Source organism: Pan paniscus, chromosome 15 (genome assembly GCF_029289425.2).
Source record: "Pan paniscus chromosome 15, NHGRI_mPanPan1-v2.0_pri, whole genome shotgun sequence".
In the NCBI taxonomy this organism is placed as follows: domain Eukaryota; kingdom Metazoa; phylum Chordata; class Mammalia; order Primates; family Hominidae; genus Pan; species Pan paniscus.
Window position 1 is genome coordinate 100,883,658 of NC_073264.2, and position 9,491 is coordinate 100,893,148.

The following is a 9,491-nucleotide window of genomic DNA, read 5'->3' on the forward strand; positions in this document are numbered from 1 at the left end:
GACAGCTCCAAGGGATGGTCCCATCAAGCAGACAAGGAAACTGAGACTCAGGGGCGGAAGTGACATGCTCAGTACAGGTGGGGCCTGGGGTGGCTCTCAGAATGGAGGAGACAAGTGTCTGGGTTCCCAACCTGCCCCTCTCCCCAGCCCAGGTGGGCCCTGAGAATGCACACCCCAGCCTCTGGGCAGAGCGTTGGGCCCCTGGGATGCCTCGAGAACTGCAGCGTTCTTGCAGAGCGAGGGTCCTCCTGCTCCCCTAGCACCTCGCCTGACCACGTGGGTACCTGGCCAGCCCCTCATCAAGCTGCACCCTCCACCCTCTCCATTTCCAGCTCGCTGTCTGAGGGGCCCCCAAACTCACCACTCACTTTGAGAATGGTATGCCCGGGCTCAGCCTCCAGCCACCTGGTCAAACTCATCCCTGGCCACAAGCAGCCCCTTCCCACAGCCACCCCAAATGCCGCTGTCTCCCAGCGTCCTGTTCCCAAGCCCCCAGCCGGGCACTGTTCCCCGACCTGCTCTGCTGTGCCCCCCCCCCCCCCCCCCCGCCCTCTGCAGCCCTTCTCTGAGTCTCTGAGGTTCACCAGTACCCACACACCTGCCTAAGCTTCCCACAGGCCATGCCCTCTGCCTCCTGCTGTGGCTGGGCCTAGTCCCCACAGTACAGCACTTCCTTCACAGTCCATCTAAAAGGGCCACAGGCTACCAAGCCTCAGTACTGCAGCGACGCAACCCAGCATTGTCTGGAGGGGCCTGGAGGGATCGGCTCCCTCCAGAGACTTCAAGTTCCCGGCTTGACCATCCCCTGATTTGGCAAATATCTGTCTGTTGCTGAGCCTGAGCCTTCACACCATGATTTCTTCAAATCCTGCCAGGAAACAGGAGCCAACTATGCCCCATTTCACAGATGGGGAAGTCAAGGCCAGAGCCACAGCTGGGCCATAGTGGAGTCAGCACTTGAACCCATGGCCCTTTGCATCCAGTGGCCTTCCACAGGCTCAGCATGCCCTATCCCTGCAGGCCTGGGCTTGTCTTCTGCACGCCCCAAGAATCCCAGATGGCTGGGAAGTGCAGAGCCAGAACCCCCCAGCCCCACTGTCACTGCCGGTGGGGCCATCCTGCCCTTCCTTTCTGAGCCACTTCCTCTTCCATAGACTGGGCTTTCTGTGAGGGGCAGGTGGCTCTCAGTCCATGCTGCATGGGGGAGCCACCTGGGCCAGGTGAATCAGCCTCTGGGGTGGGGCCCAGAAACTCTTCTTTTTCGTTTTTCTTTTTTGAGATGTAGTTTTACTCTTGTTGCCCAGGCTGGAGTGCAGTGGCACAATCTCTGCTCACTGCAACCTCCGCCTCCTGGGTTCCTCAGCCTCCGGAGTAGCTGGGATTACAGGCATGTGCCACGACGCCCAGCTAATTTTTGTATTTAATATATTTTTTTAGTAGAGACGGGGTTTTACCATGTTGGCCAGGCTGGTCTCGAACTCCTGACCTCAGATGATCCACCCTCCTAGGCCTCCCAAAGTGTTGGGATTACAGGCGTGAGCCACGGCGCCCAGCCCAACTGTTTTCTTTTTAAGTCTCCCAGTAGATCCCAATGTGCATGGGCCGGTGCCACCAGTCCAGGTGAAGCTGACCCCCCCGGACCCAGGCAAGATGGATAGGATTAAACCCAAGGCTATGCAGCAAGGCTACCTGGGGTCAAATCCTGCCCCCACCTGCCTGGGCCTCAGTTTCCCCATATGTAAGGGAGGACAAATAATAGGACCCACTTCCTAGGGTTGGAGGGGAATTAGTATCCACACGAGGGTCGGGCTCTGGCACTGTGAGTCTGGTCATTGTCACCTGCAGGGAAGGGAGGGCTTTTCTGCAGGCAAGGCGGCGCAGTCCCCGGAAGAGCCGCACGGTGGCGCGCTGGCGCAGAGCTCGGGCTCGCCCTCCCGCCCAGGCGGAGCGGGCGGCGCCGTCCCCAGGCGCGGAGGGTCCCGAGGCGCGGAGTGGGTGGGCCGAGGGGACGCCAGCCCCGCTCCCGGAAGCGGGGTCAGCGGGGAGGCCGGGGGTCGGCAGTGGCAACCTCTGGCCACGGCGTAGGGGTGGGATAGCTACCCCCATTTCACAGATGGGTCTCCCGAGGCGCGGTGAGGTCTGGCAGCTGCTGGGGGCGCAGGGACGGCCCCCCGGGCGGGTGCAGCGGTCGCTTGGCGGGTGGGTCCGCAGGCCTCGCCGGGAGCCGGGCCTGGGTCTGGGGCGCTGGCAGGCCGGCCAGGAGGCGCGCCGGGCGGGAACTCGCAGCTCTGGCGGGGAGTGCGCGGGGTCGGGGGGCTCGGGCGGGGTGCAGGCTGCTGCCGCCTCCGGGGAGGCCGGGGGATGCCCTCACTAAGCGGCCCCAGAGACTGCGGGCCCCGCCCTGCCCTGCCACTCCCTCTCTTGTGACCTCGGCCAGTGGTAGCCTTTTCTGAGCCTGTCCCCTTCTCTGTAAACCTGGACGTGTTTGATCTACGCTCGCGTCCCGGCAGGAGGCTTCCGGCCTGCACATTCCTGGGGGCCCGCCTTCCCCAGGCACTAGCTTCCCCAGGGCTGAGCTGCTGAACTCTGAAAACCTTTGGAAACCTCCCTGCCCTCTGCCCTAGCGACCTGCGGCGGGAGACCCTAAGCTGGCCCAGCCCTCTAGGGTGCCTAGGAGCCTAGGCTGGGTTGGGGGTGGCTTCAGGAACCTTGGGCTGCCGAGTGTGGGGTGAGAGCCTTGGCCCAGCTATGGCCAGGTGGGAGGTTTTCTTCCTCTGTGCTCTGGGTGCTGGGGCTGGAGGCGGTGGCTCTGCTGGGCTTCAGTGACAGCCAATGTGGGTAGACAGAGGACCATGCCCTGTGTCCCAGCAATTAGCTGCCCACCTGGGAAGGTTCTGGATGGGACTTGGCAGAAGCCTGAGCCGGCCCCTCCTGGCAGTCCTGGCCGAGCGGGCACCGAGCGCCTTATGCTGGTCCAGTCAGTTGGAGTGACTAAATTCACATCTGCCCAGACCTCATCCTGGGCTCCGGACCTCACCCCGGGCTCCAGCCTCACCCCAGGCTCCAGCCTCAGGCATCTCTGGATGTCCAAAAATAACCCCCACCCCCACCCGCACCCTCCCCGGCAGTCACTGGGGGTATTTCTGGCAGACGGAAGGGGACTCACAGTCGGAGGGAGGGTCATTTCTCTGAATCCAGGGCCAGGGGTGGGGAGGGACAGAGTCAAGGCCCTGCCTTGGCCTGGAGCTTTAAAAACACTCATTTCTTCTGGAACGCAGCCTCTCCCCAGTAAATCCTTCTCACCAGAGAAAACCATAGTCACCTACCTGGTGCTCACTTCTTGGGCACCCCCTGCGGGGACCAGACCCCGGGTGGCCAGGCAGAGGGGTCCCCCCCACCCTGCGGGAGGCAGCCTGCTAATTCTGGGTGCCAAGGGCAAGGCTGCAGGTCCCTGTGCAGGACACCTGCCAGCTGCATCCCGTTTGGAGCCTGCCCTGGATGGGGCTCTGTGGGCCCAGGGCGAGGCCAGGCAGAGACCGGCATGAGCAGCAGCCCGCACAGGAGCACCCTGGGCCCAGGGCAAGAGCCCATCGGCCAGTGGCAGACACTGGGTGAGGATCCCCAATGATTCGAGTCACGCTGTGCTGGCCATGAGCCTCACCTGTTGGGCGCGCTGTACGGCCAACCCTGAGCCAGCTTTACTGTACCTCCAGGCCCCTGTGCTACAGATGAGGCTCCGAGAGGTGGCAGCCTGCCCCATCGCAGGGCCAGAGGGCAGAGGGTGCGGTGGGCTCTCTGGGGCCCTTGCCCCTGCTGTTGAGCCCAGGAGCCTGAACCTGGGAGGCCTCCCCATCACCTCCCTGCCCCCTCCCAAATGACGGTGGCTCCTTGGCCGCCACCCCAGAGGTGAGGGGATAGCCCAAGGAAGCCAAGAGCTGCCCACACCCTCAGCCCAGGGACACCCGGTGCAGCTGTATGCCCCTCGCGGGCTTCTTTCCTGGCTGGGAGCCTGGACGCTGGGAGGGTTGCCCAAGGCCACCCAGGCAGCGGTCAGTCAGGGGTGCCTGGGCTGGACAGGGGGCCCTGGGTGTTTGGAACCAGCTCGCAGAGCTTTGCTGGAGCAGGTGCACGTGTGTGCGTGCATGTGAGCCCCACGTGCACGTGTGTGTCTCTGCGTGTCTCTCCGTACCTCTTCGTGTTCCTGTTCCCTAGTCTCCGGGTATCTGTCTGGCCCCCCATGTGTGAGGCTGTGCGGATGAGTCTCCACATCTGTGTGTGTCTCATGCTCTGTGTGGAGCTGGTGTGTCAGGCCTGACCTGGACTACAAGGAGGTGTCTCTTTGAACCCAAGGCAGTGGACAAACATCAGACGCGTCGCCGTGGGCTGGGCCCCTGCTGTGTGGCATGCATTCTGTCCTCACCCCACGTCCAGCGAGATGGGCTAACCTGCCCAAGGCCACACAGCCAGGAGCTTGGGGCCATCCAGTGTGGACATCCATTGTCCTTCAAGTCGTGGCCACCAAGGCCCCACATAAGGCTCCCTGCTCCTCACCTGTCCTGGCTCTGTGTACAGGGGGAACCCAAGTCTGAGGGGTCTCCAGCAGGGAGAGGCTGCACTCCTGAGGCCCAGCCAGGGCCGGGTGAGTGCGGGGCAGCAGGTGTCAGCGGTGGGGGAGGTACGGGTGGGAAGCGGGGCCTCTTCCCTGACCCCCGCCACGCTTGGCTGCCCCTCCACCTTTGATCACTGACCCTCCTCTGTCCCTCCAGGGACACTTTCCCGCCAGTGCTGGTGCTGGCTGGCCAAACAGTGTGGGAACCCAGGGGCCGGCCTTCCTTCAGGCGGTGGCAGCCGGGGAGGGGCCTGGGCACACCATGGGCGAGCAGTCACGCAGAGCCTCCCCTGGGAAGCGGCATGATGCTGTGGTGTCTCAGGGAACCCAGGAAGGGCACTGGCTCTGGGCTGGGCCCCACAGGCATCAGTATATGTGTGCCTCTCCCTTTGCCCCATGCCCTTCCAATGACCCCAACTCCTGCCCGACCAGATTTCACACCACTGTCTGGCCATCTCGAACCATTCCTGGGTGCCCAAGCTCTTTCCTACCACTAGGCCCATCTTATCCTATCCATCCCCACCCCCATTCCTCACTTCCCAGGTCTCTGTGTGGATGACTCTCAGAGGTCCTCCCTGACCACCTGCCCTTCCTTCCTGACCTCAGTTCCTTCACCAGCGCCCCTCCACCCACAAGCCTGTGGGCCCTGAGAGGCTGCCCCCAGGGCTTGTTCAGGCCCCGGCAGCATCTGCCCCATCATGGTGACCATGGAGTAGCTATTGAGACCAGCCAAATCACACATAGGTGAGCCCTCGGGGGCCAGCGGGCACACAAACTGTTGCAGCTTCAGGGTGAGCTGCAGGAGGCGTATCATGCACACACACACCCGACACGCAGACACACTCCCGCACATGGACATCACAAGCTCCCATGGGCACACACACCCACACATTCCCACATGCACACGCACTCCCCCACACACGTGCCCACTGCCATGTACCCATGCACACGTGCATCATCACACATGTTCACTTACACATTCTTGCATGCACACACTCTCCCACACGTGTCCACTGCCATGTACCCATGCACACACGTGCATCATCACACATGTTCACTTACACATCCTTGCATGCACACTCTCCCACACGTGTCCACTGCCATGTACCCATGCACACACGTGCATCATCACACACGTTCACTTACACATCCTTGCATGCACACACTCTCCTACACGTGTCCACTGCCATGTACCCATGCACACACGTGCATCATCACACACGTTCACTTACACATCCTTGCATGCACACACTCTCCCACACGTGCCCACTGCACCTGTGTACGTGTCCCAGTGGACACACAGGCATCACCACACACATCCACTTACACACATTCTTGCACATGTGCAGTGGCCTCGGGAGCAGGGGACTCTGTTTGTTTATCCCCAACACACGTTCCCATGATAAAGAAAACAGGAAGGGACTTGGAGCCAGACACAGGAAGGGGAAGTGGCCGGCCACAGGGAACCAGCTCCAGCCAGTGGACACTGGGCGGTCTGCTTGGGTGAGACACAGGGACAGCCGGACAGATGGCTGCAGGGTGGGGAGCTGGAATGCCCCTCCGTGGCATCTTGCCCTGGTTTAATCTTCACCACGGCCCCAGTGGGCATCACCCCTTCTAGGCAAGAAACCAAGGCTGGGGCCAGGCTTGTGCCCGTCACCCAGGAGGGCTGCTGGAGCTGGGATCTGACCTGGGTTCACCTGACACCAGGCTCCTCCCAGCCCTGGTCCCGCAGCCCACTTGGGTGAAGGTGAGACCTCTGTCGGGGAGGCGGGTGGTGTGGCGGGGCTCTTTTCTGCAGTGCCAGTTTGTCCAGCACCAAGATGCATCCCACACCTGTAGAATCCCGGGTTGGACTCTGGCAGTCTCATGGGGGTTCCTGGGGGGTCGGCACTGGCCCCCTCTGTCCCACAGCGTGCCCCTCCATCAGCCCAGCCCATCCCAGGGAGCCCAGAGCAAGGGTGACAGGAGTTGAGACCCGAGATGTGGCCACAGGCCCTGCCTGGTATTGACCCATGGGCCTGGGTGTGCCAGACAGCAGGTACTGAGAGGGGCCACAGTGTGTGAAGCCCATACAGCGGGGTGGGACCTAGGAGACAGGTCAGCCCCCAGTCCATGCCTCCCACTCCCTCCAGTGCCTGACACCAGCTGCCGCGCCAAGGCAAAGCAGAGGTGACCAGCGAGGGACTCACGCCAGTCCTTCCCTGGTCACACCCCCTCCCCGGGGATACAGATGCCACCTGTGCATACCCGAAGTCTGCCAAGTGCCGCAGAGCTACCTCAGTTCAGCCCACAGCCGGGCAGGCGGGGCTCCTCCCACTTTGCAGGGGAAGACACTGGGCTTCTGTCTTTGCTGACCTGCACCCGGTTTTCTCCCTGCCGCGCCCTCACCCCAGCCCAAGGCACAGAGCACCGTGGTTCCACCTCCGCCCCGCCCCCAGAGTTGTCCTGGAATCACACCTAGGGGATGCGGAGGGACGAGGGGAATTTTCGGGGTGGAGGAGACAGTTCCAGGGGAGGTCTGGCTTTGTCTTTCTCTTTTTTCTCTTAAAATTAAAATTTCAGTTAGGAGGAAAGAAAACTTCAGTTAGGAGGGACCCAAGATGGCCACCAGTCCTGATTTGTCTGAAGCTGGTGGGGGGTCAGTTTCCAGGATCCATGGAGGACATTCAGGGCTAAAACAGGGGAAGTCCCAGGGAAATGGGACAAGTTGGTCACCTGGGAGGGACCCCACAGCCATTTAACCCTACATGATGCTTGAGCTCCCTCCGCTGTGTCCCCGCCCAGCAGCTGCGCAGCCCTGCTTGAATATGATTGGTGATAGTGAGTTCATTATCTGACAGGGCAGCAAGAGCCAACCAAGAGGTGGACACAGCCAGGACTAGGCACTGACCACAGTGAGGTCGGAGTTGGCAGAGTGGAGTGTGGGGCAAGGGAAAACGGAGCAGGGCCCCTGAGCTGCCTTTAGGGGCAGCCACAGCTTCCCACGGAAAGAGGAGGACAGAGAATTCCTAGGCCAAGGGAACAGCACAGGCAATGCCTATACCATAGAGATTGAGTTCTTTCTCTCCAATGGCCAGTGCAGGGGTGAAGAGTGGAGGCTGTGACTTCACAGCCTTCTTCCCCACCCCACCCACAGATAGGGCTTCCTTTGGAAACGTGGAGGCCTCGTCCTCCTGCCTTCACTCCCCGGGTCCCTGAGCCAGGAAAGGCCTCAGTGCAGATGGAAGAGCTGCCAGGATGCCCCAGCATGCTGCTCTACCCGCCTCTCATTTTCCTGAGGCTCATTTATCCTCAGCACCAGCATCTGCCCCCTCCTCCAGGAAGCCTCCTCTGACTTCCCCAGCCCTGAGGCCTCCCCTGCCATAAGCATCATCCTTCTTCTCAGGCTTGCTGCCACCTCCAGCCCTGCCAGCGACCCCTGCCACCTCCAGCCCTGCCAGAGACCCCTGTAACTAACTCTTCAGCCGGGCTTTCTCACCTCCACACCTGCTGGCTTCTCTTCCTAGAACACCCTCTATTCCCTTCAAAAAACTTTCTGGGCTGTGTGCGGTGGCTCATGCCTGTAATCCCAGCACTTTGGGAGGCCGAGGCACTTGGGGATCACTTGAGGTCAGGAGTTCAAGATCAGCTTGGCCAAACGTGGTGAAACCTTGTCTCTACTAAAAGTACAAAAATTAGCTGGGCATGGTGGCAGGTGCCTGTAATCCTAGCTACTCAGGAGGCTGAGGCAGGAGAATTGCTTGAACCTGGGAAGCGGAGGTTGCAGTGAGCCGAGACGGCGCCACTGTACTCCAGCCTGGGCAACAGCAAGACTCCATCTAAAAAAAAAAAAAAACTTTCTGGGCTGAGCACAGTGGCTCATGCCTGTAATCCCAGCACTTTGGGCGGCCGAAGCACAAGGATTGCTTGAGCTCGGAGTTCGAGACCACCCAGAGCAACATGGTGAGACCCCCCCCTACAAAAAATAGCTAAGTGTGGCGGCACAGGCCTGTGGTCTCAGCTAGGGAGACTGAGGCAGGAGAATCACCTGAGCCCAGGAGGCTGAGGCTGCCGTGAGCTGTGATCATACCACTGCACCCCAGGGTGACCCTGTGGCAAAAAAGAAAGAAAGAAAGAACTAACTTTATTTTCACTTAAAGATAACTCAAATGCCTGCTCTTCCAGGAAGCCCTCCTGGATCTCTCGGATTGAGTTTCTCTCCCTTCTCTTTAAGCCATTTCATTCCCTCTGGTCTCTGCATACAGAACTAGGTAGACCTAGGGCCTGGGGGGCCCAGCAAAGCCCAACCCTGGGGTGATGCCTCTGGGATCTCCAGCCCTTGGCTGGTCCTGCCCTGCACTTTGTGGGGACCAGGGGAGGGGCTGGATTGGCTCTGAGCCAGGTACACAACAAGAGCATACTAAGAGCTTGCTGGAGTGCATTCTTTCAACCAGTTTTTCCTGAGCACCCACACTGTGCCAGGACCACATGACTGCCCCTGGGGATCCTGTCTCCATCCCCTGTCGACCCCCAACACGTGGCACACTCAGCACACAGTAGATGCCCGAAGTGCTGGCTGCTTTTGGCCAAACAATCAAAGGCAAGGGACGGCCTTCCTGCAGCCTTGGAGACAGACAGCCTGGCTCCAGATCCTGCTCACGCCCCGTACTGACCCGGTGGCTTGGGTGGGTCCCTTAACCTCTCTATGACATGGACATGATGGTCGCAGCAGCTCTGGAGAGCAGTGAGATGACAGGGGTGGCCACACTTCACATAACTGCTGGTCCCGGGCATGTACTCAGTGGTGGCATCACTTGTTATTCTCCTTCCCTAAATGTCCATAAACGTCCCTTGCTGGCTGGGTGGAACCGTTCCCAAGGAAAGAGTGTACAGGCATTCC